Source organism: Lolium perenne, unplaced genomic scaffold, assembly GCF_019359855.2.
Source record: "Lolium perenne isolate Kyuss_39 unplaced genomic scaffold, Kyuss_2.0 unplaced18, whole genome shotgun sequence".
Lineage (NCBI taxonomy): Eukaryota > Viridiplantae > Streptophyta > Magnoliopsida > Poales > Poaceae > Lolium > Lolium perenne.
This window is the reverse complement of record NW_027248976.1, coordinates 78,447-93,884: the sequence shown is the minus strand read 5'-3', so window position 1 is coordinate 93,884 and position 15,438 is coordinate 78,447. Positions and strand designations below refer to the sequence as shown.

At 44.9% G+C, this 15,438-nt stretch overlaps 1 long non-coding RNA gene across 1 annotated transcript; it reads left to right on the top strand.

The window, feature by feature from the left end:
- The first annotated feature begins 3,402 nt into the window (after positions 1–3,402).
- On the top strand, positions 3,403–5,349 carry LOC127347384 (uncharacterized). The gene is made up of 3 exons (XR_011750062.1): positions 3,403–3,579; positions 3,883–4,047; positions 4,719–5,349. It is a non-coding gene; the product is annotated as an uncharacterized lncRNA (long non-coding RNA).
- Positions 5,350–15,438: the final 10,089 nt, after the last annotated feature.

Genomic DNA, 15,438 nt, shown 5'->3' with positions numbered 1-15,438 from the left:
GTGTAACCCCCTGAAGTCACCCTCCCACAAGAACTGGAAGGCCTCCATCACGTCGTGCTTGATGATGGGCCAACATGCCAAATAGAATCTTCCAGAGAAGCCATCCGACCCCAAGGCTTTGTCCAACTCCTGCGAGCGTACCACCACCCAAACCTCCTCCTCGATGAACGGTCGATCCAGCTCCGAGAGATCATGGGATCCAACCCCCAGGAAGTCAAGGCCGAGGGAGAATTCACGTTCCGGCGCCGTACCGAGCAAGTTGAAATAGAAGGCATCAGCTGCATTGGCCGTCTTCTCCTGCTCGGCCTCCAGAACACCATCCACTTTGAGGTGAGCAATAAAGTTCTTCCGCCTACGGTGATTGGCGTCGAGATGGAAGAACTTGGTGCATGCATCCCCCTCTGCAAGCCACGTGATCCTCGACCTCTGCCGCGCGATAGTGCGCTCGAGCGACGCTAGCCCCAACAACTTGCGTTTGAGGAGCCGACGAAACCCCCTTTCTTCCACGAAGAGCGCCCTAGACTCCATAGCCACGTCGAGACGGAGGATGAGCTCATTGGACATTCTATAAAAATTGTTACTCCTGTGGGTCAACTGGCTGGTACGCTCGAAATTATAAAAACATATACCATGCAATTTTTAAACAAAATCTAAAGTAATTTAGCACATGGATACTAATTTTTTTCTATGTCACATAGTTTTAATTCAAATTTCACCTACAGCTTGGAACAAAATTGTCAAATAATATTATGAGTAGTAGCTTTTCAGATTTGATTGTAACTTTGCTCATCAACACAATCTAGTGTGTTTTATCAAGCCGAGTTTCAGACATTTTCGTATGAATTTTTAAATTATTTTTAATTTTGACTACTTGAACAATGTGTTTCCAGCCGCTGGATTTCCCTTTTTTAAAATTATTTTAAATTTTGACTACTTGAAAATTTTAATTTTGACTACTTGAACAATTTTTAAAGCCTGTAATTTCCCAGTTTTTTTTCTAAAAAAGAGAAAAGGACAAAAAACCCTTAGACAAAAAACATCGCTCCATTCCCGTCTCCCGAGGTCTCCGGACTAAGATCCAGTGACATGCTGTGGGCATGTCACCGGTGAACAGTACCGTGACATGCACCCTCAGCCATTCGATCTAAAATAAACGTACAAGATTAAACACTGCAGCGCACTTACTGTAGATGAACTGTAGCACGCGTACTGTAGACGGCACTGTAGCGAGGGTGCTGTTTAAATACACTGTGGGCAATTCCTGTAGCGGTGAACATATGGTCATTAAATCTAGATCCAGCGGTTAAAAAAAGAGCATGTCACGGTACTGTTCACCGGTGACATGCCCACAGCATGTCAGTGGATCTCTTTTTTTTTTTTTTTTGAACACGGAGCGCCCCGAAGGGCGAAGAAGCTTCATTAAAACAACCGGTGGGTGTACAACATATTACAAAGGACCCCATGAAATAGAAAAATTACACATAGGTCCCTGGCATTTGCAGAAAGGGCCTCACTAAGAGGAAGAAAAACGCAATCAAGCCCTTCTCTTTCCCCACCGACGAGCAGGAGATCAGCCAAGTCGCCGTCGAGCTCCGAAGCGGGGACAAAACCACTTGCTTCCAAGTCGGCGTGGGATGCGACCGCCAACCTCAGAAAGGGCCTCCGGAGGAGGTTGAAGATCTGCCAGGCTTCACTGGCATAGATAACGGACGGCATATTTACCGCCGATGTGGTGCTCGAACAAGGTGCTTCTATAGGACTCCGGCGCCACCTCCTCAGCACCGCCACTCTGCAGCCTCCCTTGCCCATCGCCACCATGACGCCTGGAGATCGGGAGAGAAGAAGAGGAGCCAACGTTGAAGAAGCAGCAAGGCCATACCGAAGCCACAACAGAAAAACCGGCTCGCCATCAATCCTGAAGGGCCTGCCACGGACTCGGGGAGGCGCGCGTTGAAGATGGCGACTTCGGCGAAGCCAGAGGAGCTTATTGGGGAAGCCATCCTCACATCCTCCCCAATCTTTGTCCATCCACCATGGATGAAATTGGAGAAGCGGAAGATCTGGACTTTGGCTGCTGCTCCAGCACAGCCAAAGCAGATGACGAGGAGGGAAAGGAGTGGCCTTATTGCTGGCGATGTCACGCCTCCCCTTCGCCGCCTGCCGCCGCTCCTGCCACCAGAGAGAAGCAGCGACGAAGAAGAAGACCTGGGCGGGCCGGATCTGGCCAAGAAGATCCCACCACCTACTCCAATACTCCACAAGGGTAGCCGACAGAAGAAGAAAATCTAGACTACTATATACATCACGCCAGGCGCCTCTCCTTCCTCCGCTCCGCGTGGCATCACCGGCGAAGAAGATTCGGGATCGGGCCGGCAAAGGAAAAGAGGGCCGGTGGACTCTCAACGGGTTAGGCGGAGAGAGCGAGGAAGGGGTACTCAGGCCATGTCACTGGATCTCAGTCCTCTTCCGAGTCCCCACCCCGCCCCGCCGCATCGCCGCCGGCGAACTCCCTCCCCCCTTCCCATCTCGCGAGCTTGAGCCCGTTGTGAGAGGCGCCAAACCTCTCCTCCATGGATCACGCCAACGAGGAGCCGGCCACCAAGCGAGCCAAGCTCTCCGATGGCGGCGGCGGCGGAGGCGGCGACGACCTCCTCAGCGCGCTGCCCGACGATATTCTCATCCACATCCTTCTCAGGCTCGGCAACGCCGACGTTTCCGCTCGGACCAGCGTCCTCTCCAGCCGCTGGCGCCGCCTCTGGACCTTCCTCCCGGGCTCCACTTCCCCCCCCCGACACAGACCCAGACACCATACGGGCCGTCCTCGCCGCCCATCAGGCGCCCGCCCTCCACTGCCTCCGCGTCCTCGCCAGGGACGCCCATGCCGATTTCATGGCGGCGTGGATCCCCATCGCCGCCCGCCGCCTCTCCGGCGATCTTACCTTCATCAACATTGCGTCGCCCGACATCGTGAGGGATGAGGCCGGGGACAGGGGCGCCTTCGAGCTGCCGTGTTTCGAGAATGCCACCTCGGTCTCGCTCCAGCTAGGGTTCCTTCGCGTCGCAGTGCCGGCCTCTGGCATAGCCGCCCGGCTCACCGATCTCCACCTGGATAACTTCCGGCTACAACCTCCGTGTGTGCTCGGCGACGTTTTCTCGTCGCCTTTGTGCCCGTCATTACAAAGACTCGCCATCCACGACGCCTCGGGTGTTGACAAATTCACCATCCGCTCCGAGTCCCTCCTGGAACTGGAGCTGATGAATCTAGACGGTTTGCAGCAGCTCGCTGTCGTGGCACCGGCGCTCGAAGAGCTAAGAGTGGCCTTCTGCTTTCTGAATTTTCGGAATCCGAATCAACCGGTTGCCAACATCTCAGCCCCTCAGCTGGTGTCGCTCGAATGGAGGGATGCCTATGATCCATGCCCCGTCCAGCTTGGCGAGATGACACACCTACAACGGCTCGGCACTGGCATTTTTCTTGTATATGGACCTGATGACTTTAAACCCAACCGTGATTGCCTCAGTTTTTTGGGCCACTTCAAGGTTGTGCACAGTCTAACCATCCCGCTGCTCTATAATTCGGTGAGTTCAGTTTTTATGCTTTAATTTGCTCAAATCTCTGAAACATAGGTGTGATGAACATGAGCCTGCCCGATCTCCGTCTTCTTAGAGTGCTTTTTTTTCTGCCTTTGGGTAATTGTGATTAAAGATACGTACTGCTGCACTAGTATATTCGTTATCCAAGAGGGCGATGAACTTTTCAACTGTGATATATTTTACTCTTTTTTTGCAATTTACCTATAAACCTTGATGGAAGACATGACAAGACTCCTGGACATTAAATTCTTCATGTAATCCTTTTCTTTACATCCTGTGGATCTACAGGCCATAGGTAACAATCGATACTTGATGGAAGACATGACAAAACTACCTGACATTACATTATTGTGCTTGCCTGTGATGTCAAAAGGACATTCCGTTGGAGCCAGCTCGTTCCACATTCTCAGAGTCTGTACTGGTGTAAGAAAGCTGGCACTAAAATACTTAGAGGTAAACTATACTTAATTTGTTTCTTCCTTCTTTTACCATTCAGATAATACTTGAGTCACCAGGGAATTGACATCAAGTAATGTGCATTTGCATGTATTGGGAAACCTAGGATCGACCGCCAATTGCCTTACTGTAGGCGTTAGTTGCTTGTTTTGATACTGATACTTCGCCTCCAAACTTCACGTGTGTAAAAAATCTGGCTCATATTCTGCTAGCGATAATGCTGTGTTCTTCAAGTTTGACAGAGTGGTGTCCTAATTTTCTGAAGTATGCCAATATGTATGCTGCTTATTTCTTGATAGACTCAATTATGATAACACAGTTAAAAGCCAGGACTTGGGAGATTATTTTACTAAGCTCATAGAGCATGCATTGTGTAAGAGGGTTCCATTGATAGCGAAGTCCAAATGCCAAATTTGGCATTGTCACGCCTAAGATTTTTTGTAACTTCTATGGTAATGTTTGTGACACCACTTTCTATTTGTACAGAACAAAGCTTATTTTCTGCGATAGGCTGGCTTCAAACTAATTTACGGTCTATTTCTTTTGTTAATTCTGCTGATGCACATTTTGAAGTACTCAGGCAGTTTGATAATTTATAGCTCTATCTCCCTTTTTGTCATCAAGCGATTTTTTTTAATCTTACCGACTTGATACCCCCTTCACTTCAGGCACATACTCCATGCTCATCGGGATGCATTTGTGACCAACAAACAATGTGGAAAACGGAGGAACTTGTGCTGGATGGCCTCCAAGAAGTAGAAATCAGTGAACTGTCAGGAACTGAACGTGAAGGCGAATTTGTGCAACGGTTATTCAGTTGGGCAACAGCGCTAAAAAAGATGACAATATCCTTTCATCACTCGGTTACTGAAAGCAAGGCCAAGGGGTTATGCCAGATGTTACAAAGCTTCTCCAGATCAGGAATAGATATGGAATTTTTTGTGCACAGCATGTTGGCCGGGAGGGTTTTGTATGCTCCAGAAGACTAAGGCAGTGACTTGATGATTCTTTTCAAAAGCTACAGATTTGCATCGTACCAATGTTGGCATGCTCTAGAGCGGTGATGAGTTCATGTCAGAGCATTATGATAATGCTGTCGGGATTGTCTTTGCCTCTTTGGGTTGTGTGTGCGTGTTTATTTGTCTCTGTGATCTGTAAGAAACTTTGTATACCAAATAATCTGCTAGTATCCGCTGCATGCCCTGATTTCTAACCATGCCGGGTCATATGTTAGACGGGTTAGGCTGTGGTTTAGTAGTTTAATGTCGGCTATGAACTGTTGAAGTAACTGTCGTAAAATAAAACCAAAACTTTGCTTAATGGTATCTGATACAGGGAGTTGACTGTAATGGTTCTAGGACAAGAATCTCTCACAAATATCATCACGAATTGTGTGATTCTCGACAATATGATCATCAAGAATGAGAGGGGTCGAGGTCTAGCCTTTGTTTATGACAGTAGCTGTGTACCTTGCCGTATAGAAGCTCTTTTTGAGACGTATTGACAGATTGAAAACCGGGACTCACCTACTTAGGTACTCGAAATGGGTTTCACCCCGCTTTATAAATAAAACAACAACGGGTGAACTGGTAAAAGGTGGAGATGAGATCCTCTTAGTTCAAAGTAGATCAAAAAGTCAAAAAACAAAAAACACTCGCCCCAAACCATCAAACAAATTTTCCCTGCCCCAGACATTGATAATAATTTCATCCATCTTGGACATCCACTCATCATTCCTGGTAAGGATAGAACTACTGCTTACAACCTTGTTTTTGACAAATTTAAATCGAAACTCTCAACTTACAAGGCTGACCAACTCTCACATGCGGCTAGACTGGAGCTTATAAAATCTGTTTTCTCTTCTATCCCTGTCTATTACATGTCTAATATATTATTCACCAAAAAAATTATTATAAAACTAACAGCTATCATTAGAAACTTTTGGTGGACCGGGATTAGGGAGGAAATAAATTCTAGAAGTATTTGCTTAAGAGCTTGGAAAGACATTTGTGCTCCAAAAAATGAATGAGGTCTGGGAATAAAAAATTTGCAGGCTATTAATCAAGGTCTCATTCCGATGGCAGCTTGGAGAATAGCAGATCGGCCGCATGATTTCTTCCATGCTGTGTTGAAGTCCAAATATTTCCCCGACTCCTCCATTTGGCGTCCAAATGCAAACACTCCCAAATCTGCTTTCTGGGCCTCCATTTTAAAAATCCTTCCAATTCTAAAGGCTCATTCCTTTTACCAACTCTCACAAGGCCATATTTCGGTGTGGAGCACTCCTTGGTGCAACGACTGGGCTCACATCTATGATACTTTAATCATACAGCCCGGTAATTACACTTACCCATACCAAGTGAAAGACCTTTGGAACCCAAACCAACAAGCCTGGAACCACCATCTCATCGAATCTCTCTTCCAAGCTCCCATGGCTACCATTATAAAAAATACTCCAATCATTTGCTCACAGGATGATGATTTTTTATGTTGGAAACTAACACCTACAGGTAAATGCAATACAAAAAGTTGTTGGAGATATGCCCAAGAGGCAATAATAAAATGGTTATTATAATATATCTTTGTGTTTATGATAATGTTTACATACTATGCTATAATTGTATTAACCGAAACATTGATACATGTGTGTTATGTGAACAACAAGGAGTCCCTAGTAAGCCTCTTGTATAACTAGCTTGTTGATTAATAGATGATCATGGTTTCGTGCTCATGAACATTGGATGTTATTAATAACAAGGTTATGTCATTATATGAACTAGCAGGGTAACCCGCGCAGTTTGCGCGGCTAGTATTATTTATACTTTGTGCTTGTTACAATAGATATATTGATATTTTTTTACACTACTAAAATTAAGACCCGATACTTTTTGGTCTAACAATATTACTCTTGTAGGCAAAATAAACCTTGAGGAAAATAAAATTGGCATGGTTTAAAATGGTTATTTGCCTAGTGCAAATTATTAATTAAAATCTTTAGCTAGATTAGTGATAATAAATCAGTTTTGTTGCTTTATAAACGGAAATTTTAGTAATAGAAATATTTCCGCTGACTTGTATTAGGTCATTTCTAAGGACCACTATATTTGATAATGGAAGGCAGTCGGCTCACAATGCAAAATTGCATAATATTGTGCTTCTTCACTCTACCATATAAATATCATATATTTGCTACCTATCTTTTCATGTTGTAAATATATTTATGAATTGCATCTAAATTTACATCCTCTTCAGCCAATCTCATTAGTTGAATTTCTGTTGGATCTAAGAATGTATAACATAAAAATACATAAATTCCATGCCATTCATTATTTTTATCCCGCAGAAAACTAAACTGCAGGAAATCCGAAGATGCTTCTCGGTGATGATAAGACCTTTCTATATGTAGATATAGAAAACTCCTTATCTATTCTTCCCTAACTGATAAGGGGTGTCCCGATCTTCTCAGTAAGCAACGGTGGTGATGATGTTCACGGGGTGATGGCAGCGGAGGTACACGACGATAAAGTGGATGATAACTTGTATGACGCAACGAGATCTCTCGATTGGTCCCTGTCGCCAATGCAACAGCTCTCAACCCTGCTAGATATTCGCAACTCCACACACTTGCGCACGTAGCCGCCGACCACGAAGCGGTAAGTTGCAACCGTCTAATTCCCAATGGAACAGCAGATCACACAAGACTTTTTCAGGATCTACACAATATCACACAATATGGTGTAGGGATTCAATAGTTTTGCTAGAGAAAACAACTAAGAACTAGGGTTTATCTTAAACGTGGTCTAAAGCAGCTAGGGGGGCGTCCTGGGCACTTATATAGGCGTCCGGGACGAGTTCTGGTCGAAAAGATACAAAAATAACCGACCCAGAATAGATCTGGTCAAGACAGACTCGGACGAATCCGGTCTAGAATCCGGTCAACCGGGCCAGGGACCGGGTCGGCCGGTCTGGGGTCCGGTCAACCGGGCGGCAACCGGATAGTTGCGAGGTTTTCCGGTTTTCATCCGGTACGATGAATCGCGTCCGGTTGGCGCCCGGTCGACCGGGTCAGTGACCGGGTTGGCCGGTCTGGCGGCCGGTCGGACCGGGTGCTGGACCGGCCTGGACGTCTTCTTCTCCTCTCGCGCATGCCTCCCGCTCCTCCCTCGCGCGTCCATGAGATATCTTCATGTCCAGCTCCATGTCCAGCTTCACGTCCATCTTGACGTCCGTCTTCATGTCCAGCTGCTCCTCTCCTCCTCGTGTGATGCTCGTCTCTTCTTGATACCTGATGATACATAAGTAATAGGACTTAGGCAGTATAAATTTCTCATCAATCAAAGTACCATTTAGAAACAAGTTCACATGTTGTTTAAGTAGCTTCGCACGAGCCCTTGTAATTGGTCCAATCCGAACTTCATTGGACTTGAGCTCCACAACAGGTTCATCTTCATTTATTAATGATGGAGGTAGTGGTGTAGTAGGGATGTCCTCGTCATCTCCCCACCTTCAAAAGGCGTCGACCTCGACGCTCCAAGGTCTTCTCCGTCATATGGTGTCAAATCAGCAACATTGAAAGAATTACTGACACCAAACTCATCAACTGGAAGATCTATTGAGTATGCATTATCATTGATCTTGGCAAGCACTTTGTAAGGACCAGCACCACGAGGCTTCAACTTAGACTTCCGCAGCTTCGGGAACCTATCCTTGCGAAAATGTACCCAGACCATATCACCAGGCTTGAACAACATCTCTTTGCGCTTCTTATTCATCCTTGCAGCATTGCTCTTGCCTTTCTTTTCTATCAACTCTTTAGTCTTCACATGTATTTTGCGCACAAAATCTGCCCTCTTGGATGCCTCCATATTAACTCTCTCATGTATGGGCAAAGGTAACAAGTCAAGTGGGGTAATGGGTTTAAAACCATACACCACCTCAAAAGGACATAGCTCCGTGGTAGAATGTACCGCCCTGTTGTAAGCAAACTCGACATGCGGCAAACACTCTTCCCACTCCTTCAGGTTCTTCTTGATCATGGATCTCGACAGTTGTGACAAGGTTCGATTCACCACCTCAGTTTGACCATCAGTATGGGGATGACAAGTAGTACTGAACAGCAGCTTTGTCCCTAGCTTTCCCCAAAGTGTCTTCCAAAAGTAGCTCATGAACTTCACATCACAATCAGAAACAATAGTCTTCAGGACTCCATGTAGTCGAACAATCTCCCTGAAAAACAGGTTAGCAATATGCGACGCATCGTCGCTTTTGTGGCAGGCAATAAAGTGTGACATTTTAGAAAATCTGTCCACTACCACAAATATAGAATCATGGCCTCTTTTAGTACGCGACAAACCCAACACAAAATCCATACTAATATCTTCCCAAGGTGTAGTAGGTGCCGGTAATGGAGTATACAAACCGTGAGACTTCAGTTTGGACTTGGACTTGTTGCAAGTAATGCACCTCTTCACATACCTGTCCACATCCCGCCTCATCTTTGGCCAATAAAAGTGATCAGCGAGCATGAGTAGCGTCTTCTCACGCCCAAAGTGACCCATCAAACCACCAGCATGTGATTCCTGCAATAATAGCAAACGCACAGACGATTCTGGAACACATAGTTTGTTAGCTCGAAACAAGAACCCATCATGTATGTGATATTTTTCCCATGCTTTACCAAGAGCACATAAGCGATATGGTTCAGCAAAATCATGATCAGTCGCATATAAATCACATAACACCTCTAATCCAGGAATTTTAACATCAAGTTGAGTTAATAACATATTCTTCCTAGATAGAGCATCAGCAACAATATTATATTTTCCCTTCTTATGCTTAATAATGTATGGAAAAGACTCAATGAACTCAACCCACTTAGCAAGACGCCTATACAAAGTAGATTGGGCTTTCAGATATTTCAAAGCTTCATGATCAGAATGTATGATAAATTCTTTTGGCCACAAATAATGTTGCCAAACCTCAAGAACTCTAATTAAAGCATACAATTCTTTATCATAGATAGGATAGTTCAACTTAGCACCAGAAAGTTTCTCAGAAAAATATGCAATTGGGCGACCCTCTTGCATCAACACACCACCAATTCCAATACCACTAGCATCACATTCAATCTCAAATTGCTTATTGAAATCAGGAAGTGCAAGCAACAGTGCAGAAGTTAACAATCGTTTCAGTTCATCAAAAGCATGATCTTGGGCAACGCCCCACTCAAATGCAACACCCTTCTTAGTCAATTCATTCAAAGGTGCAGCAATAGTAGAAAAATTGGGCACAAAACGGCGATAAAACCCAGCTAGACCATGAAAACTTCTAACTTGACTCACATTCATGGGAGTAGGCCAATTTTGAATCGCTTCAATTTTAGACACATCTACTTCTACTCCATGCTTAGAGACAACATAACCCAGAAATATGACCTTATCTTTGCAAAATGTGCACTTCTCAAGATTACCATAGAGTTTACTATCACGCAACACTTGCAAAACATGTCGAATATGTATAATATGATTAGATTCAGTGCGGCTGTAAATTAATATGTCATCAAAATACACAACCACAAACTTGCCAATAAATTCACGCAAAACATGGTTCATCAGTCTCATGAAAGTGCTAGGTGCATTAGTCAAACCAAAAGGCATTACTAACCACTCATATAAACCAAATTTTGTTTTAAAGGCGTTTTTCCACTCATCCCCTTCTTTCATCCTAATTTGATGATAACCACTACGCAAATCAATTTTAGAGAACACAGCAGCACCACTCAATTCATCTAGCATATCCTCTAATCGGAGAATAGGGTGACGATATCAAATAGTGATATTGTTTATAGCTCTACAATCTACGCACATACGCTATGTACCATCTTTCTTAGGAACAAGAATAATAGGAACATCACAAGGACTAAGGCTTATGCGGATATAACCTTTGTCGAGTAGCGCTTGTACTTGCTTCTGTATCTCCTTCGTCTCTTCGGGGTTCGTTCTATATGGTGCCCGATTGGGTAGCGAAGCTCCGGGAATCAAGTCGATTTGATGCTCAATACCTCACAATGGTGGAAGTCCTGCGGGTACCTCATCCGGAAACACGTCGCCAAATTCCTGCAAAACATTAGAAACACCAAGAGGAAGAGGGGTCATGTCGTTAGAAACCAAAACCGTACCCCTGTACAAGAGCACAAGAGGCATGGCTGTAGGATCCTCACTAATTCTCTCATGTCTTCTTTGGTGGCTAATGAGACTAAGGAATTCACTCTCTCACTTTTCGGTATATCACTCACAACATTACAATTCTCTCGCCTATCTAAAGAAGCATCCTCCAAATTGACTTCAACTTTCTGATGAGACTCATTGACAGTTTGCTGTGGTGTCATAGGCTGTAAACTGATTTTCTTGCCCTTGAACTCCAAGTGATATGTATTGGCACGGCCATTGTGTTGCACAGAACGGTCATAGAGCCAAGGCCGACCCAATAGTAGGTGACACACCGTCATAGGAACGACATCAAAATCAATGCAATCCTTATACGGTCCAATAGCAAACTCAACACACACCATGTGGTTTACCTTCATCTCACCATTGTCGCTCAACCACTGAATATAATATGGATGCGGGTGCGGTAGATACTTCAACTTCAGCTTGGTACACAACTCCTTGCTTGCTAAATTGCGGCAACTCCCGCCATCAATAATGACCTTGCAAGCCTTGTCAGGACCAACTAAAGCCTTTGTTTGGAACAAATTGCAGCGCTGAGTAGATGCACTAGGCAACACATTAAGAGCACGCTGCGACACAACAATGGTGCGAGCATCAGACGGATATGCATCTTCACCATCAGTGTCATAGTCATCATCTTCTGGAGCATTAAGATCAACATCATCTCCAGTCTCATACTCATTGTCCTCATTGATAACCATGACTTTGCGGTTAGGATAATCTCTCTTGAAGTGACCCTTGCCACCACATGTATGACAAACCATATCACGGTTACGCGCAGTAGACACATTAGAGCCACTCGTACTTGCAGCAGATTCAGACTTCTTTGTGTTAGACACATTGGAGACCGACTTACTAGGCGGAGGGGCGGAGCGTGTCGAAGGCGCCGGCGCCATAGATGGGGCCGCACGGGGTGTGAAACGCCCAGCTCCTGTAGCTCGACCTTTGATCTTTGCTTCGTCAGCCAACTGTGATTCAGCTTCTCTTGCATGATGTAACAATTGATTCATATTGGTGTAGCTGTAGTGACGAACAATGCCTTTGATGTCATACTTCAAACCGTTGAGGAAATGCTGCATTGTCATCTCAAGAGACTCACGGATACGGCCATGCTGCATAAGCATCTCCATCTCCATGTAGTATTCATCCACAGTCTTCACACCTTGTCTCAATAGCGTCAGCTTATCATATATATTCCGCAAGTAATTTGTAGGCACAAAGCGAGAAGTCATCGCCTCCTTCATGGCACGCCATGTGCGTATAGGCTGCTCACGATCCTCTTCGCGGTTACGAACAAAAGCATCCCACCAACGCAAATCATAGCCATCAAATTTGGAAGAAGCAAGCTTGATCTTCCGGTCTTCAGAATAATGCGGATGTAAGCTCCATAACTTCTCAATCTTGAGCTCCCAAGTGAGGTATTCTTCAACATCAGCTCCTCCTTCAAACTTGGGTATAGAAAATTTGGGCTTACCCAAACCATCTTCTTCATCTTGTCCACGACCATTGCGGCCAATTGGAACCCAACCGCGAGGACGATTACCACGTGGCGCATCACGAGCATTGTGTGCGTCATCTTGAAGCTCAGGATCATCGTCATCTTCTTGTTGTTGTTGCACGGTCAAATTCTCAACAGCTAAGCGCAAATCAGCAAGATTGCGTTGTACATCTGTCATTTGATCTTGCATTATAGTGACGGTCACATGAGTAGCATCCAGCTTTTGGGAGATCTCGTCAATCTTCCCATTAAGCACATCGTCCTGAGCGCGGAATTCACGTCGCATCTCATTACGAAGAGCCTCGTACTCCCTCCATGTGATGATATCTGCAGCACTCTTGTTTTCCTGGTTAACAATTCTATGATCACTAGCAGACATCGTTAGTAGATTAGTGCACTAAATCAAAAGTATATGGTGGTACTCTCACAACTCACTCAAAACTGATAAGAAAAGGAGATCTTACCGTTCCAAAGTAAATTAGTGTTGCTTACCACTTGTAGTAACAACTAGTGCACGGATGTAGCAAAGCGAATATCAAGGGTATAAGAACTAATCACACGACAAAACAGGGTATAGGTGGGGCTGTAGGTAGGCTACCTATTTGCACCAATAACAAGCTCTAGCGCTGACCGTAGACAACCAATGATACTCACACAAGGCGATATAATGGGGCAATGCAACTATATGTGGGAAAGGTTACAATGCACACGAGAGACGCTAGCAAAGCTCAACGAGACAGGCACAAGATTGCTCAACTACATGTGCAGTAAAGTAAACTTAGGCCTTCACTTGATTCAACTAGCACTTCACTTTTCTTTTTGTATTTTCTATTTGTAGAACACACGCAGCTATGTAGCTCTGTTTGCTTCTTTTCAATTTTCTCTTCGTTTTTTTTTTTGACACAACTCCTTGATAACACGGCCAACAGAAATATGCAAAGCACCGATAACCTAACGAGCAGCCTGTCGAGCGGTAAAACTAGTCTCTTCTGGGGAAGTTCCTAGTCACTTTATATCGAAAGGCTGTGTCTATGGTTGGGAACAAGCACACTGTACGCTATGTGGACTCGGAGTAACAAAAACTGACACCACTAGATAAAGAAACACAAGATGATATAGTAAACTCAAACCCTAAAAGACTAGATGAAAAGAAAAGATACGCAAAACAACTACGAAAAGCAACTAAAACTTGAAATTAGTGCAATCTAAGGCTATGGCAAACCCTAACCCTAATTTTTTTTTGGCTTTTTCTGGATAGGAAACACTCACAACTCAACTATGGGGTGGATTGTGGATGGCTTACCGAGGAAAACTGGAAATCTGATACCAAGATGATAAGGGGTGTCACGATCTTCTCAGTAAGCAACGGTGGTGATGATGTTCACGGGGTGATGGCAGCGGAGGTACACGACGATGAAGTGGATGATAACTTGTATGACGCAACGAGATCTCTCGATTGGTCCCTGTCGCCAATGCAACAGCTCTCAACCCTGCAAGATATTCGCAACTCCACACACTTGCGCACGTAGCCGCCGACCACGAAGCGGTAAGTTGCAACCGTCTAATTCCCAATGGAACAGCAGATCACACAAGACTTTTTCAGGATCTACACAATATCAAGCAATATGGTGTAGGGATTCAATAGTTTTGCTAGAGCAAACAACTAAGAACTAGGGTTTATCTTAAACGTGGTCTAAAGCAGCTAGGGGGGCGTCCTGGGCACTTATATAGGCGTCCGGGACGAGTTCTGGTCGAAAAGATACAAAAATAACCGACCCAGAATAGATCTGGTCGAGACAGACTCGAACGAATCCGGTCTGGAATCCGGTCAACCGGGCCAGGGACCGGGTCGGCCGGTCTGGGGTCCGGTCAACCGGGCGGCAACCGGATAGTTGCGAGGTTTTCCGGTTTTCATCCGGTACGATAAATCGCGTCCGGTTGGCGCCCGGTCGACCGGGTCAGTGACCGGGTTGGCCGGTCTGGCGGCCGGTCGGACCGGGTGCTGGACCGGCCTGGACGTCTTCTTCTCCTCTCGCGCATGCCTCCCGCTCCTCCCTCGCGCGTCCATGAGATATCTTCATGTCCAGCTCCATGTCCAGCTTCACGTCCATCTTGACGTCCGTCTTCATGTCCAGCTGCTCCTCTCCTCCTCGTGTGATGCTCGTCTCTTCTTGATACCTGATGATACATAAGTAATAGGACTTAGGCAGTATAAAGTTCTCATCAATCAAAGTACCGTTTAAAAACAAGTTCACCTGTTGTTTAAGTAGCTTCGCACGAGCCCTTGTAATTGGTCCAATCCGAACTTCATTGGACTTGAGCTCCACAGCAGGTTCATCTTCATTTATTAATGACGGAGGTAGTGGTGTAGTAGGGATATCCTCATCACTAATACTCCATTCAATGTGTTCCAACAATCAATGAAGTTTGTATGCATAGATGCACATATTCCATCCTTCTCTTTTCCTCGTATAATGAAGTTCTACTCTAATGAACAGACTAAACCTTAGCCTATCTATTATACTATTAAATCCGGCACACTTACATAGGCATTGTAACTTTGAAAGTGTTTTCCATAAATGTATATCGTTTACCTGTAGTGCTATATTCAAATAACTACATTGTGTAAATTTTTTGGATCCATAAATGTTAAACAGAAGA